The 17,612-nt window shown below is 43.5% G+C and overlaps 1 protein-coding gene across 1 annotated transcript in view; it reads left to right on the forward strand.

The window, feature by feature from the left end:
* The first annotated feature begins 6,884 nt into the window (after positions 1–6,884).
* The window catches only part of RNF2 (ring finger protein 2), a 42,029-nt gene continuing 31,301 nt past the window's right edge, over positions 6,885–17,612 (forward strand). Inside the window, exon 1 of the mRNA XM_075528375.1 lies at positions 6,885–7,087. The gene's annotated coding sequence lies outside the window, so the exon portion shown is untranslated. The remainder of the gene's footprint in view (positions 7,088–17,612) is intronic.

Consider the following 17,612-nt stretch of genomic DNA (forward strand, 5'->3'; position numbering starts at 1 on the left):
AATTGCTTCCATGAACAACTGCCTCATTAACCACGAGACCAAAAGAACTGCATGGTGCAGGGATATCATTACTGAACATATTGATCAAAGATTTCATAGAAGAATCCTGATCAAAAGGGGAAAATGCAACACAGAAATTGAAATGTTTATGGACTCAAGACTTCCTGGAACTATGGACAGTGAGTGAATTCCTGAAACTATTGCCCTGAGATAATCTTTAAACCTTAAACCTAAAATCTTTCTTGAAGTCTTCTTAAAAAACCCACAATAATTTAAATAGCAAGAAAAGCTCTGCCCTGAACATCTTGATCTTTGAAGACCCATACAGGGACCTCTTCACCATCTTCCTGTTCCTCAGCATCCATCCACAGCCACGGAGGTCAAGCTGTGCAATTTCAGCAGGTGCAAGATTTATCCTGAATATGGGAGGTGCTACCCCAGGCCAACAGGAAGGTTTTCCAATGTCTCAATGAAAAATGCGAATCAGTATTCCTTTCCAAGAGGTACCCTCGGCTGATAAACTGGACTGTCCTCTACAGAGGCAATCAGAAGAAATGCAAAGGGAAAGACCGTGTCACGCAGTTACATTCCTTAGGGCCGTAACTGGCACATCTCTTGCCGACAGAGCAGAACCCTGAAGTTAGAGAGGCCCAATGAGAACAGACTCTGAGGGTTACCAAGGAGGCAAAAACACAAAAAAACCCACTAAGCATCTGAAAAGACAGCCATGGCTATAACTATGGCTCCCACCAAAGCAGCACCTAATCATACAATTGTGAAACCTGGGAAAGTTTCTGCTTCCCAAGTTGGTGGAAAATATTGAGTTGGCAGATGAGATTTTCAAATAAAGATGAAACTGTAACTCAAAAATTTAAAAATAACAAACCTCCATAGGATCATAGTGACAAAAGCAACACCAATGATTAGCTAGGAACCTTAAGGACCCTGAGTTTATGTTAATGAAGAGAGAGCATCTTAGGACAGGGAGAAAGAAGGCTGGAGAAATTGAAGAATATAATCAGTGTCACTAATTTATACATGTAGAGATTGTTGACTTGGTGTATGTTTTGCTCTGTATATTCTCAACAACGAGAACATGGCATGGCCACCACATGTGACCTCCTCTGACTACACAAGGGAGACGTACCCAATCTTCACACCTGAGGGCCTTTTGTCACCAGACAGAGGTCAGACATACCTCCACTGTCCATCTTTTTTTATTCTGAAAACAACTTTTTTTTTTTCCAGGACACTCTTTTTGTGCTGGATTGAATAATTCATTGCAATGGTCACACAGAACTCACAGACACACTCAAAAGTATGGGGTTTGGAAGAAGCACACCAGTCCGTGTGATCTACGGATTGTAAATAATATAATTCGGATCACACCGGGCGAAGGGCATCAGAACTTAAATGATAAGCACCTGGTTTGCAGAAGGCGATGGATGACAGTGGAAACCCAACATCTGTTTGCAGGGTCCACACACAGAGTAAGACTCTGGTGATTTCACTCTGACCATGGTTGAGGGATGTGAATAGACGTATCAGACGGAGTATGGTAGAGACGATTAGAGTAAATATAGCTAGGTTAAAATGTGACATCTGATTTCATCCACCTTTCAACGCATTTAAAAGTTCTGTCAGTTAAAATTTAAAAAGCAAAGGGAAATACACAAAGATGAAGCCTCTGATGAGTCCTCTCTGAACATGGAGCTGGGACGTGAATACTCTTGTTATCATACAGGGCACACTGGAAAGTGGATGATGTCAGACAAAGTCAAGTTAAAATCTAACATCTTATCATTTGCTCTTCTTTTTGACTCATTTTAAAGTTGCTCTAGTTTTAATATTTTCTGTTCTCTTTTCAACTGGGTTTTTCTTTGTTTAATTTTGTTACTGTTTGCTTTTTAACTCTGTTTTATGTTTCTCGGCGTGTGGGACAGAATGGGATTAGTGGCTCATGGGGATATCCTAGGGAGGTTGGGGAGAAGTGGGGAGCTAACAAGGAGTACAAGAGTATAAGAGAAAGAATGTTAAAAAATCATGAATGTACAACCTCTCTTGATATGATTGAACTACTGAATTGTATGAAATTTGGATTATGTCCCAAGAAAAAAATTATGTGGGTTCACTAGGGAAGTTAACACGTTATCACAAGGCAGCATCAGATACAGGCTTTGGTTTAGAGCAGCAGTTTTCAACCTGTGGGTCGCAACCCCTTTGGGAGTCGAACGATCCTTTCACAGTGTTTGTCGCCCGATTCATAACAGTAGCAAAATTACAGTGATGAAGTAGCAACGAGAATAATTTTCTGGTTGGGGGGTCACCACAACATGAGCTGTATTAAAGGGTTGCGGCATTAGGAAGGTTGTGAACCACTGGCTGAAAGGAACCTGCTTGTCAGACAGCAGCCAGGTCTCCCTCTATGGTCCCTTGGCCTCTGACTCTGTGGGCCCGGACGCCCCCTGCTGCTCTACCTCTCTGTTTCATTGCTTCCGTGCTGCCCCTCTCTTCTGTCTCATCATCTCCTTGCCGTGACCTCTAGTCACTGCATGCTGCCTCCACCACTTCAGGCAGGGATTTTGAATATGTTCCACTGGTAGCTCTTCTTCCTTTTCATGGTCCCAAGAATTCTCTTACTCCCTGCAGGGAATGGTAACACTGATTAATCCTTGACTTAATAGTCTTTTATTCCATGCAGAGCTATGTTGACTACCTCTCCAGAAGAATGTAATACAGAGGATAGCTCTGAAGATGTAACCCGGGGAGAGTGGCCAGTCTGTCCAGACCACATGGGTGTGAACTAAGAGGGAAAGGAAGAGAGAAAGAGTATGGACCTCATCATGGCCCACCAAGCCCCTGGAATGATATCCCTGCTGAACCCAGTGAGAACCATAGGGTCGCCCCACCATGAGATACAAAGTTCCCTCACTGACCCACAGCCCTACACGGGACAGCAGTGGAGACACTCTGCGGAAAGTATGCCTGGTCTGCCCCATTCATAGCGGGGTGAAGTGCAAAGGGAGTGAAACAGGAGAGCAAAGGGAAGCCAAGTAACCAAGTCCCTGAGGAATTCTGAAAAGACTTCTGACTCGGGGACAGGGCTTGTTGGCATCTTATGAGACTGATGGGAAAACACTCATAAGGGTCAGCAGATAGACCTGGAACTATCGTTTTTTTGTTGGTTTGTTTGTTTTTACCTTATGCCTATCTACATAAGATAGGCAGAACAAACAATCCTGAAGAGAAAACAACAGGACTGGTGGTCCTTGGGGGGGACATGGGCAAAGAGGCAAGGGGTAGGGAACCAACAAACCCAAAGATGAGGGAACAAGAGATCTAAAAATGATGGTGAGGAGGCCTGGTTAGGTTTGATAAAGTGTAAAGTATCCAAGAGGAATTACTGAGAGTCAAGTGGAGGGTGAGCAGGATAGTGGGACAAGAGGAAGGTGAAAGGAAATAGAGGAAAGAAGTAGGAAGCAAAAGCTATTTATAGAGGTATAGCTATAGGTATGTATATATGTAAAGATATTAATTTATAATGAAATGGTTAGAAGCCAATGTACATATATTTATATCTTAAGTATTAAGATAGCTGACGGACTTTGAGCTTCTGCTCATGGCCTCCCTAAACATAAGAACTCTTTGTTCTAATAACTTGGCACTATTTGATACTCACCTTCCCGACATGATCACTGAAGACAAAATGTGTGCAAATGTGGTGAATAAAGCTGATGGTGACCAGCTATCAAAAGATAGGGGGGTCTTTAAGGCTTGAAGTGAAACAAGCACCATCTAGCAGGGAAGCAAATAAGCCCACATGGAAGAAGTACACCAGCTTGTGTGATCATGAGGTATCAAAAGATCCAAAATAAACAATTAAATCGATGTGAATGAGGGGACTTGGAACGGAGAATCAAAGCTCACCTGTATACAATTGGACACCCCCCCCCCTCACCGACAGAAGGGTTACAAGCAAGGGACAATTCAACCAGGGTGTGGTATAGTATGGAGGAAACGAACATCATTCCTCTAGTTCCTGAATGCTTCCTCTCCCCCACTACCATGACCTTGTTCTACCTTACAAATCTGGCTAGACCAGAGTACACACATTGGTACAGATAAGAGCTCTTGACGCATGGAATTCAGGACAGACAAAATCCTCAGAAGCAGTAGTGGGAGTAGCAATATCATGTGGGTTGGGGGATGGTGGGGCTGGGGGTAGGGGGGTTAGGGGGAGAAGTAGAACCCATCACAAGTTTGGATATAGCCCATCCCCCAGGGGGACGAATAAGAGTAATGTGGGTGAAGGGAGAAAACGGACCATGTAAGACACGAAATAACAACAATAATATATAATTGATCAAGGATTCAAGAGGCTCGGAGGGTTGGGGAGGCAGGGGAAAAAGAGGAGCTGATACCAAGGGCTCAAGGAGGAAGAAATGTTTTGGAAATGTTGATGGAAACCTTTGTACAAGTGTGCTTAATGCAAGTGTATGATGGATTGTCATAAGATTTGTAACAGCCCTTCCCCAAAATGATTAATAAAATTTTAAAAAGTCTTCTATTTTGTGTGACCTCACACAAACATTGTGTGGGAGTTATTAGAAAAATGAGTAAGAGCCATATTAAGAAATTTCACAGCAAAAATATTTTTAAAATTTCCCTTCACTACAAACAGCAAAATAAAATGAAAGGGAAAGAAGGTGAACATCCTATCTTCCTTTAACTGAACTACACATCAAGTCATGAAGAAGGAAGACGCTTCTGCAACTGCTCTGCCTCTGGAAAAGTCTTCTTAGATGGGGAAAAGCAGAGCTCTCCGGCTTGATATCCCTCTCCCTCCTTAGGAGGAAAGCCTAACTTTTCCTTATAAAGTCAGAGAATTTTCCTTTCTTATTTCAAGCAATAGAGAGTAGATGAAAGTTTTTAATCACTGAGAAAGAATAACGCGTTGTTCTTTTTTCAGATGGTGATGGATTATGTTGGATCGTATTCATAACGAAATCCTGGTGGTTAAAGCACTCAACTACTAACCCCAAAGGTGGGTGCTTCTGACCTAGGAGCGCCTCACAGGAGAGAGGGGTGGCAGTCTTTTATAAAGATTACAAACTTGTTAGTCTGTGGGGCAGTTCTATTTTGTCCTACAGAGTCACCATGAGTTGGAACTGACTCAAAGGAGTGCCCTTGTTTTAAAATTTTTTTTTGCAGTGGTGGGGAGGTTGGATTTTAATGTCTGCTTTCTCACGCCCACCCCCACCTCACCCCCCGCCCCACACCAAAGAAGACAACCTTAACTCTCCTACAAGTCCAAGCTTCCCAGGAAATCTTCTCTGGGACATAGTTGAAATTGATCCTTTCCCAAAATCTTACATAAATTCCCAACTTATTTGACACTGCTTCTTGTAAAGAGCTTATTACAGCTTTTGAGAGCTGGTGAGGACCCATGAATTGTTTGCAAAGAGCAAAATAAAGTGCACAGTGGTTAAGTTACATAAATACAAATTGGAGGCTATACATCTAGTTTATCCAGTTCCTAGCCTGTTCTTCCATTCCAGGAGGGTACTCATTTATCACCCAGTAATACAGCGGTTTAAAGAAAGCTTTCCATTGGAACCCATCAGTTTTGGAAAGCTTATGGGGCAGCTCTACTTTGTCCTACGGTCTCTTTGAGTTGGAATGAATACTATGTCATCAGGCTTATGATTTCAAAAGACAGTTCTCATCAGAAGCATATTTTGAGGAAATTCTCACTTCTTTGCTACTTATTCAGTCCGTTGCTTCATTAACACACATTAAATATTGGGTAATTTTTTTTGCTTATAGACTAACTGGTTGTGTTTTTAATCTATTTAATGAATCACCTCTTACAACCGCAAATTCAGAATAGTGTAAGGAGCCAAAGAGACAGGAATAAAATAAGCGGATAAAAAAAAAACCAGAATAAAAAGTGGTAAGGAGCCTTGTGGACAGTGATTAAATGTTTGCCTGCAACCAAAAGATGGGTGTTCTGAACTCACCAGCTGCCGCTCGGTGAAAAGATGTAGCAGTCCGTTTCAGTTTCCTGCCTTGGCAATCCTATGGAGTGGTTATACTCCACCTTAGAGGGTCACTAAAAGGTAAAACTAACCCCACCAGGGAAATAAGAGTGGTTGGGAACAATCAAAATGCTTATGGACTTTTAACAATCAAGGATTGAAGGTCATTTTCTCCACAAAAGCAAAACTGATTCCTACTCAGCCTGTGCACGCTGAGAGAATGGAAAGTGCGTCTCTGTTGAGTAGAGGTGCCAGTGGATCCCTGATGGCTTTACAGGGTCAGGGTCAGCGGTTCGAAACCAGCACCGCTCAGCGGGCGATTTTATACCAGCCTCTCAGAAACTCACAGGGAGAGTTCTACTCGGTGGTCTTACAGGGTCGCTGCAAGGAGGCGTCGGCTCCTTGGCTGTGAGGTTTTTATCTGTTTCTCTGAGGGGTGGCAATGTGACAAAGTTCAGGGGAAGTTGTGGACGCGAAAGCCCGAGGGGGAGTTCTCGGGGTGGGATGGTGTAAGAGAAGGAAAGCACCCGGGAGAAGTTTGCGGCCCAAACCCCAGCAGGCGGTCAGCCGGCACCAGGAGTGGTTGATGCCCGGGGCAGAAAGCGATCGAGACTCGAGAACGGGGAGAAGGCGGCGGCGGCGGCGGCGGCGGCGGCGTCACGCGGGCGTCGCCCGGGGGCTGCGTCGGCCCCGAGGTGGGAGCCAGGGGGCGTGGCCAGCCGGCCGGGGGCGGGGCGGCCGCTCGGGCTCTCCCGGCCAGCACGCGGCGCCGCCCCCTCCCTCGCGCCGCGGGCCTCCCGCGCCGTGCACGTCCCCGTCCCGCGCCCCCGCCCCCTCGCTTACTCCTTCCCGCCCTCCCCGCAGCGCCGGCCGAGCCGGCTTCCCCTCAGTCTCTCATGAATATTGAGCGGCCCCTGTTGTATTTCCCGAGCTCCATTGCGGAAGCCGAGGCTCGCCATATTGTGCGGCGGTGCCGGCGGCCGCGGAGGCTGGTCCCGGAGTCCTACCCCGGTCGCGGCCAGCGGAGCCCCGGACGGGAGCAGGCGCCGGTGAGTGGAGTCGGCCGGGAGGCGAAGGGCGCCGGAGCGGCAGGCCGGGGACGCGCGTCCGCTCGGGCGGCTCCGTTCGGCGGCCCCGCGGCCGGACGGGCGTGTGTGTGGGTGTGTGTGTGTGTCCGCGGGGGTGGGAGTGGAGATGGCGCCGCTGCCCCCGGCCGCTCTCCCGGTTGGGGGAGGCGGCCGCTCATTGTTCCCTTCTTCCAGGGTCCTCGGGGTGGTGGTGAGCTCGGTTTGGGGAGGATCTAGTGGGCGAAGCCCTGAGAGCTCTTCCCTCGCCGCGAGCTCCTCGTCGCGGAGGCTGGGGCTGCAGTGGGCTCAGCCTCTCCGCGTCCCCACTTGGGAGGCGCACGGGGTGGGATTCGGGGTCCCACCCCGACCCCCGGCCCCCGCCTTGCCCCTTCGCAACCGGGGGTGTGTGTCGGCACCGTCAGGGTGGGGTAGGGGCGCTTTGTGCCTGTCGGCTGCCCTTCTCCCGCGGGAGCCGCGGTCGGGGCGGCGTGCGGAGTTGGAGCGCGGCGGCGGGGTTCGGTGCAGGCTGCGGGCTGAGCCTCCTGGCCGAAGCGTACCTGGAGCGCCGACGCCCGCTCTGCTGTCGGCGGTGCTCGCGGGAGCTGCGAGCGTGCGCCGCCGGCCGAATCGTGGGGGGAAGGGGTGTCTTGGCTGGTTTCTTACAGACCGACAGCCCCCCTCCCCGCGTTTTGAACCCTGCTGGCCGCCCAGGGGTCTCGTACCCTGCGTGTCGCCGGGAAGCCTGCCCCTTGGTTGTCAGAATCATTCTTTCCCACAAAAAGTCGCCTTTCTGCTTGCTGTGAGCAAAAATCGGTCTTACAAACTTTGAAGATCAATCTGACGATTTGCCCAATGAGATCAATTAGAGGCTCCTATGAAGCCCCTCTGCGTGTCATTGTGTGACTGTCAGCTGCTTTAGCTATTTCACTTGGTAAAATAGTTAGAAATTGTCAGGTTTCTTTGCGATAGGTAAAGAAATTTGCTGCGGAAAGATTTGCATTCGGCGCTGTAGTGATACCCTGTTATGTATTTTTAATAAAAAATTTAAGGTAGACAAATATAAACTGAGCATTTTGTTTAAAACTAATAATGTAAGCGCCATGTACATTACATAATTTACTTTTGGTAGTTTAAAAGTGATCCGTTGGAATACTTCGTGTAATTGCTTTTCCCACTTGCTTTAAGGTGTAGTTATTGAATGTTTTAATAATGTTCAAACAGATAGCTGTTAGGTCCTGAATCTTAAAGTACATATTTGTTCTTTTGATATATCGACCTTAGTTGGCAGTAGTATGACTCGGGCAGTTCTTCCTTGCCCTCTTGAAATTTCTGTAGATCTCAATCAACAGGTAACCATTAACATCTTTGGTACTTAATGTACTTTTTAGTAATGTAATGAGTGGATAGTGAGATAAGGCTGTTTTCCAGGGCTAGTACAGCATATATGACCCCTCATTTCTTCTAAAGATGTGAATTAATTTGTTCCCCTACTGTACCCGAGGTTAATGATAGTAGGTGTGATAGTAAAATGGATGAAGAAAACTGCTTGTCAGTCAGCCTTGACTATTTGAAAAAAATATGCTGATGGTTCTTTTGAGTGTGCTGAAATTAGATGACTTTTAACATATTGTAGACAATGCAGACATTCACAATCCTGGCAATTTTTAATTTTTCCTGTCTTCAGAGCACTGAAGACAGTGAGTTTGCAGGGTTGAGTCTGTACAAAATATCTACCAGGGTTCAGAAAGCATCTTTGGAATTTCGTTTGTGTTAGTGACCTTGAGTGTATGGTGTCAGGTCTGTGTCTTTTATCTGATTTATTCGTGATTTGAGTTTATATTATGCAGTCTTTGAAGTAACGGTGATATATATCTAATGAATAATATATAGCCAGATGTTTCAGTGACAGTTTCATTTCTATACATTAGCAAAAAAGCATAATTCCTGCTAGTAGGACCAGTGAGTTAATATTAAAACGTGCTTCATTAAAATCAAGTGTTTCTAGTATGAATTAAAGAGTCTCATTTTGCAATAACTCCTTATTCTAACGCAGTGGTTCTCAGCCTTCCTAATGCCGCAGCCCTTTAATAGAGTTCCTCATGTTGTGGTGACCCCCAACCGTAACATTATTTTCGTTGTTCTCAACCTTCCTAATGCCACAACCCTTTAATAGAGTTTCTTATGTTGTGATAACCCCCCCACCATAAAATTATTTTTATTGCTACTTCATAACTATAATTTTGCTACTGTTATGAATCGGGCAACCCCTGTGATAAGGTTGTTCGACCCCACCCCCCAGTGGGTCGCAAACCACTGGTTGACCACTGCTGTTCTGGAGTAATGAATGCATCACAATGTGCAGTTTTTTAAAAAGGAAAAAAGTGCTGGTCAGGCTGCATACACTTTGCACACTAACAGATCGACAATTGATTTATAATTAGTGTTGATTGTTGTGTATGCTATGAGAGACAGATACTGTCTTCAGACACTAATTATTAAAAAATATTTTTTGGTTGTTTGCTGACATCTCAGCTGTGAGAGTAATTTACTGAATATTTATTTTCATTTACCTAGGTGGTTCCTCATATAGTTTGAGGTACAATAGTGCAACCCAGTAGGTCCAGCTATTCTGTCCATTCTTCTCCTTTCATCCCTCCCTTTCTGGTGCCTCTTGTGGAGGTGGAGGTACATTGGTTGCTTTCACATGGATGTGCTAACTGTGGTAATGAGAGAGAGGCTTGACTTTCTGCAAGGGGTAGAGGGGCAGTTCTAGCCTGCCCTGTAAGGTAGCTATGAGTTCTAATGGACTCCATGGCTGTGAGTTTTTGCTTTTTTTAAAGTCCCTCTCTGCCTCTATAAGTGCTAAAGGGGTAGATGACCTGATCTCCAACTTTACGCTGCCTATAGCTAACTGTGGACTTTTATAATTATAATTGTTTAAAAATCTCTTGCTTTAGGGTGTTAGACAACAGATGTGGGCTAGTGTAGTTGGGCCTAATAATGCCTCTCTCGTGGATGCTCCTACACACCCGCTACTGCCATCAGTTTGACTCCATTGCACAACAGCTCTGGAGGATGACTAGAGCTGCCCCAAGGGGGTTCCATGGTGAGCAGACTGTCCTCAGCTTTGTCCAGCTGAGCAGCTGTGTCTTTTGACCACTGACCTTTTCGTTAGCGATTCTCAGAAAGTTCCTGTTACTTGAATTTATTTTCTCTTTCATCTCATTCTGGGACAGGATTAAGAGCATGTTTGCAGCTTCTACATATTTGCTGTTTTAGTCGCAATTTTATAAAACAGTTAACATTAAGTACAATAATGAAAGCACTGTTTTGAAATTAACCTCAGGTAGAGTTGCCCAGTGAGGTCCATTAAGTGAAGTAATAGACCTTACTAAATACAACCTTTTGGTTGTGTTTTCCACAGATGTGTTGCCACTTATGGGCTCTCCCTTACAGGGAGGGTTTTCTTTAGGTTCTGTCTTAGGCTATAAAGCCAGTGTGTAAAATGAAAATCACATGGAGTTTTAAGAAAAAGCCTGACAGCCTTTTTAGGAAGGAATAGTCAACAAGGTTCAGCTTTCTCCTGGGTTGAACAGAGGTGCTGTTTCTTTTGTTGTGCAGATGAAGTCGTTGACTGACACTTAGGGTCCACGTTTGAATAACACACAAGCCTCCTTAAATATTGAAATTCATATTCAGCAAGGTGTCATTCATGGTCACTGTGAGAGGCTTGTGGCTACTGAGGCAGCCCAACCCTTCCACATCTGTTCTAGGATATGCGTTCCTGTAAGAGTAGTATGTGCCACCAGCTTGCGTGATCACGAGATGCTAAAGGGATCAGTTATCAGGCATCTAAGAACAAAAATCATATCACTGTTTGCTCACCTCCCTGATACGATTGCTGAAGACAAATGGGTGCATAAGCAGATGTGGGGAAGGAAGCGATGGTGCCTGGCTATCAAAAATGATAAGAGTTGGGTTCTTAAAGGCTTGAAGGTAAACAAGCTGGCTTCTAGCTCAGAAGCAACAAAACCCACATGGAAGAAGCATACCAGCCTGTGCGATCACGAGGTGTCGAAGGGATAAGGTATCAGGCATCAAATAACCAAAAATATCATATTGTGAATGAGGGGGAGTGCGCAGTGGGGACCCACAGCCCATCTGTAGGCAATTGGACATCCTTTATGGAAGGGTCGTGGGGGGAGATGAGCCAGTCAGGGTGCAGGGTAGCAATGATGAAACAGAACTTTCCTCTAGTTCCTAAATGCTTCCTCCCCTCACCCCACCCACTGTCATGAACTCAATTCTACCTTACAAATCTGGCTACACCAGAGAATGTACACTGGTACAGATAAGAACTGGAAACACAGGGAATCCAGGACAGGTGATCCCTTCAGGACCAGTGGTGAGAGTGGCAATACTGGGAGGGGTGAGAGAGGGTAAGTTGGAAAGTGGGGAGCGATTATAAGGATCTACATGTAACCTCCTCCCTGGGGGACGAACAACAGAAAAATGGATGAAGGGAGACATTGGACACTGCAAGATATGACAAATAATTTCTAAATTATCAAGGGTTCATGAGGGAAGGGGAAGTGGGGAGGGAGGGGAAGAATGAGCTGATGCCAGGGGCTTGGGTGGAGAGCAAATGTTTTGAGAATGATGAGGGCAATGAATGTACAAATGTGCTTTATACAATTGATGTGTGCATGCATTGTGATAAGTTGTATGAGCCCCTAATAATTTTTTTTAAAAGTAATGTGTGCTTGGAATAAGCTGCATCACTTAAATGATTTCCCATGTGTTCCTCTTTTTTTTCTCAAGCTCACAAAAGTCAAAATGCTTTTATGCCATAACTTTTCAGAAGCAAATTTAAAGTTTTAAGGTGTCCTTTCAAACAGATTTTATCTGTAAGAATAATTCCAATTTCTTTTTTTTTGTGCATCTCCCCTTCAGTGAAGCACCATGGTATCTCAAAGGAAAGCAGTGTTTAATAATATATGAGAATCCAGTAAGGAAAACAAACGTCAATAGGGATTTCAGCCAAGGGGATTTAATACAGAGAGATGGCTACCTTGACAGTCCTTTAGGAAGGGCTAGGGGTGGAAAAGCAACAAAAAAACATCACAGTAAATGGCTCTTCCATCCATGTCTCTGTAAACTCAAACCAATGGCCGTTTGAGTCCAAGTTATTCATAATGACCCTATAGGGCAGATTAAAACTGCTCCTGTGAATTTCTAAGACTGTTTACAGGAATAGAAATCTTAGTCATTCTTTCGCAGAATACCTCATAAGGTTTCAAACTGCCGACCTTGCAGATCCCAGCCCAAAGGGTAACCCCTATGTCACTAGGGCTCCACAGGATAACTGTATGATCTAGCGTTTTTGCCCCCACTTATTTATATACCCCAAATAATAATACTGGCAACTAATAATAAAGGAATAATAATCATGCCAATAGATATAAGGCTGGGTCCAAAAGTATTGCTTCTAGGGATCCTGCTCATACATTCATGGGTTTATTCCAAATAAAACCTGTTTCAACATAAAAAAACACACCATTACAGTAACAAGAACTTACGAGCTCTGAGAAAGAGGCTCCGTGGACGGGGACTTTGAACCTGTGTGGGCAGAGTTGTTCAGCTGTTGCTAGTTCATCTGAAAGCATATGATAGACTGGTTCTGGAAGTACCACCAAAAGAAGCAGGCTGGAACCAGTTGCTGCTTCCAGGGTGCAGGACTGCTGCTGGGGTGACGCTGACAGGAAATGAAAGTCCCCTAACTCCCCCTTCCTGCTTTCTAATCTCCATTTACTACCCCCATAGGCAAAAGTTAACTGGGAGCTGGCTGGCAGAGGAGTTGGTGAAATGTAATTACACAGTCTCAGCCCCAGCAATCACCGAGCAGAATCTACAAGGATAGTTTTGGAATTGAGAGAGACAGTCAGTAAATGAGCTGCACAAACAGTATAGGTTAAAACAGGAAGAAAAAAAAAAGGAGTCCTGTGCTTACCTTGTCTGCTGAAAAGACATTTATTGAATATTGTCTGTGTGTGCCTGACCCAATGCTAGGCATTGGGGAATAGAAAGTAAACTGAACCAGGTCTTTGTCCTTGAGCAATTTACGGTCTAAGTGAGGATGACAAGTACACTACCATTCAGTATACTAAATGTAGTAACAGGTGAGTGACCAAAGACCAGAACAAGCAGCTTACCTCTTCTCTGACTACTGAAACTTAATGACTGGTGTTTTCATGTTTTATCAAGATCAAAGCTAGCTTCATTCTCTTTGATGGATGTGTTCAGCAGGTGTCTCAAGTTTTGTTATGTAACCATAGGTATTGCATGTCTCCGTTTTATTCAGCTAGATTTGGTAAGGTCCATTGCTTTCTATTTTATCTTCCATCTTAGCCCAATAAGGAGAACTATGGGAGCAATGGCTTTCCAGGCCTGGAAAGATGTATAGTATCTGGAACCTAAGAAGTTATTCGACCTAGACCATTGAGGGTCACTGTGAGTCCAGATTGATTTGATGGCAGTGAATAACATGGAGAACACAGAAAAGATGCTTAAGAAATATTTGTTTTTTTGAAGTGAATAATAGGAATTAAGATATTGGATAGGACATTGATCGTCTTTTTAGTTCATTAGAAAGTAGTTTTGGTAAACTGTTATTTGACCTTATAGATTTGAGAAGTAAAATGATGAAATAATAGGTTAACTTAAGCTGTGTACTATCAATAGGTAGTCTAGAAATGGGCCTTTGGATTTCTGAACTTGGTATCGCAGAGCCAGCAGTTCTAACACTCTGTTATTTTATAATCTATGGTCAAAATCTTGCTACTATTTGTTGGGAGAAAGAAAATACAGAAGTTATTTCCTAAAAGGCAAAATAAACAAAAACTCAAAACAGAAAAACATGATTTCCATTTGTCCACTTTTCCCCTTCTTATTAACCATTACTTCTCTTAGCTTTTGTGAAATGTGCATATCTGTAGTATTTTATTGACTTCTTTTTAGAAGAATATTCTGCTTGTCTCCACCCTCCCCATCCCACACACACACACCATATACACAGCATGTTGATTTAATTTAAAACCAACTGGTTCTTCATTTTTAAAAGATATATGCCCCATGCCAGTAATTGCATTAAATGCTCACTATTTACACTACTTGCTACAGAGCGTCTAATTCAGTCTGGGACGGCTGCCTTGGAAGCCAGCCAAAGGTTTTATAGAGAGCTTCACTGTAGTACAGAAGGAGTAGTGTTGACTAGTGGAAGGAGCTTCAGAACTGAAGGCTGGAGACTTTCAGGAGACTTTGTTTCTAGGTCTGGGTCCACTGTTAGTAGATTCGTGTCTGTTCTAAGATGGTTTTCTATAAAGTACAAATAATATTTCTCTAGCTGACCTCACAGGCTGTTCATAAAGACACAAAAGTGAATTTCATGAAAGTTTTTTATAAACAGCAAGGTCTACAGTAAATACAAGGGTGTGTGTGTAGATCAAAGATCTCTGTGACCACGAGCTGTCGAAGGGATCAGGTAGGTATCAAGCATCAAGGAACAAAAAAAACATATCATTGAAAATGTGGGTGAGTGCAGAGTAGAGACTCAAAGCCTATTGGTAGCCAACGGGACACCCCTTACTGAAGGGTTGTGGGGAGGAGATGAGCCAGTCAGAGTGTAGGGTAACAATGATGAAACATATAACTTTCCTCTAGTTCTTAAATGTTTCCACCCCCCACCCACCCCCACTATCATGATCCCAATTCTACCTTACAAATCTGGCTAGACCAGAGGAAGTACATAGGTACAGATGGCAACTGGTAGGTACAGATGGCAACTGGAAACACAGGGAATCCAGGACAGATGACTCCTTTAGGACCAGTGGTGAGAGTGGCGATGCCTTGAGGGTAGAGAGAATGTGGGGTAGAAAGGGGGAACTGATGACAAGAATCTGCATATAGCCTCCTCCCTGGGGGATGGACAGCAGAAAAGAAGGTAGGGGGAGATGTCGGACAGAGTAATATATGACAAAATAATAATAATTTATGAATGATGAAGGGTTCATGAGGTAGAAGGGGAGTCAGGAGGGAGGGGAACAATGAGCAGCAGATATTAAGGGCTCAAGTAGAAGGCAAATGTTTTGAGAATGATGATGGCAACAAATGTACATATGTTCTTGACACGATGTATGTATGTATGGATTGTGATAAGAATTGTACGAGCCCCCAAATAAAATGATTTTTTAAAAAAGGTCTCTGTGGTATGCGGGTAAAATGCTTGGTTGCTAACTGAAGGTTCAGAGATTTAAACCCAACAAGACACTCTCCTTGAGAAAGAGGTGACCTTCTATTTCACTACAGATTTGCAGTGATGGAAACCCTATGGGGCAGTTCTACTCTGTCCTGGGTTTGTGGAGTACTTAAAAAAGATGGTTTGATCCATGGCATGCATCTTGGGGGTAGTTTTGTATCTTTCAAAATTTTGACTTCCCATGCGGAGTACTTGGGGGTGGAAATGGAGGGAGTGCTTGCGAGGAATTGTGTAAGTCTTTTTAAGCCCTAGTTTCTCAAGTCTGGTTGACAAATGTATGTGAGTGTCTGTTCCCCCCGCGCCTCCCCGCCGATATTGCCTTTTAAAGTTGATCAAAACACAAAACTCTGACATTGAGGCAGTCCCAACTCACAGCCCGAGTTGAACTACCCCTATGAGGGTCTGAGGCTAGAAATCTTTTTTTTTAAAACAACTTTTTATTATGGTTTATAGAGAAAATTATTTTCCATCAACAATTCATATATATTTTGTGTAACATTGATTACAATCCATGCGTTTTGCTTTTTTAAAAAACAATTCTATTTTATTGGAGACTCTTACAGTTCTTTTTGCAATCCATGCATACATACATTGTGTCAAGCACATCTGTACATATGTTGCCGTCATCCTTTTCAAAACTTTTCTACTTGAGCCCTTGGTATCAGCTCCTCAGAGACTATACATCTTTTACAGGAGCAGAAAGCCTAGTGGGTTAGCTGCCCATTATTGCCACCAGGCTGAAAATGATATTTGTGGTTCAGTTTGGTTTGATATGTGTCAGAGTTTTGTCATATCAACTTTAGAAAATCTGTTAGTAAAATCACTTAAGATTAGGAAATTATATCTGTTGTTTAGGTTTATTGAATTTAGGGGGAATGTAAAACTTTTAATAAGAATCTTTTTGAATGAAACTGGCCTCACTGAAGTAGTGGAAAGAGATACTTTATGTATGTACAAGATCTCAAGGAGCATCTCCTCGTGTGACTGTAAAGTAACAGAAATATATGTAAATAAAGATGCTCATGTTTCAGAAATTGAATATTATTCAGAGTAAACTGATTATAAACTCACTGCCAATGAGTTGATTCTGACGCATAGCAATTCCACAGGGCAGAGTAGAACTGCTCCTTAGCATTTCTGAGGCAGGAAATCTTTATGGGAGCAGATGACCTATCTTCTTGCTAATTGGCTGGTGAGTTCCAACCACTGATCTGACAGCAGCCCAGTGTGTGTAACCTACTATGCCTTGGAATCAACTTGAAGTAGTAGTCATAACTGAGTATGAAGAAGTTCTGATGGTGCACCAGTTAAACACTTGGCTGGCTACTCCAGAGGTTGTTATTTGGAAGGCACCTATTGGCTTCCCAGGGTGAAAGACTTGGAGATCTGTAAACATTTCAAACCAAAGAGACCCACTGCTTGGGGCTTCAAGTCCAATTCTGAGAGGGCTTGTTGGACAGAATAAAAAGGCTCCCTGAGGTTGTTGAGACTGTAAATCTATGGAAACAGACTACTGTGTCTTTCCCTCTGGAATAGCTGGTGGGTTCGAACTGCCAAACAGCTTCCATTTAGCAGCCCAGTGCTTAACCTGCTGTATCACCAGGGCGCTTTCTATGAAGATGATAGCCTAGAAAAGCTTCTTGGGCAGACGCATGTGGGCCCTATGAGTAGAAAATTGACTTGAGGATATCTAACAACAAATACTAAATTATTTAAAACCATCTTGAAGCAATACCATATTAATTTTCTTTAAAATATTATTTTTAAAAAAGATTTTTTTCAAAATTAAAGAAATAGGAAAAAATTGTCCATTCTTTTAATACTCCATTTTAATTTCTCTTAAATTTTGATGCATTTCTTCAGGCTTGTTTTACATATAATCTAGTTTTAGCTGAATCTTTTATACATCATGTAGATTAATGTCTTTTTAAATTTTTTTGGTATAAGCATTTTTCTCGTAGCCAATGTGATAACATTTTAAATAATTGTATATATTTCAGTGACTCTACCATTCTTGTGGTTGAATTCTAAGTCTCCTCTGTAGTTTTAAGGCAATGTTCTTGGCGGAGCATCAGCATTCCCCATAGCAATGGGGTAAGTAACCAGTGCCTGTTGCTTGGGTGTGTATTCCAAGAATGAATCTGGAAACTGCCTTTGATGGTAGTTTCCATCTGATGCTGTAAAATTGAAGGA

This window comes from Tenrec ecaudatus, chromosome 1, assembly GCF_050624435.1.
Source record: "Tenrec ecaudatus isolate mTenEca1 chromosome 1, mTenEca1.hap1, whole genome shotgun sequence".
Taxonomy (NCBI): Eukaryota; Metazoa; Chordata; class Mammalia; order Afrosoricida; family Tenrecidae; genus Tenrec; species Tenrec ecaudatus.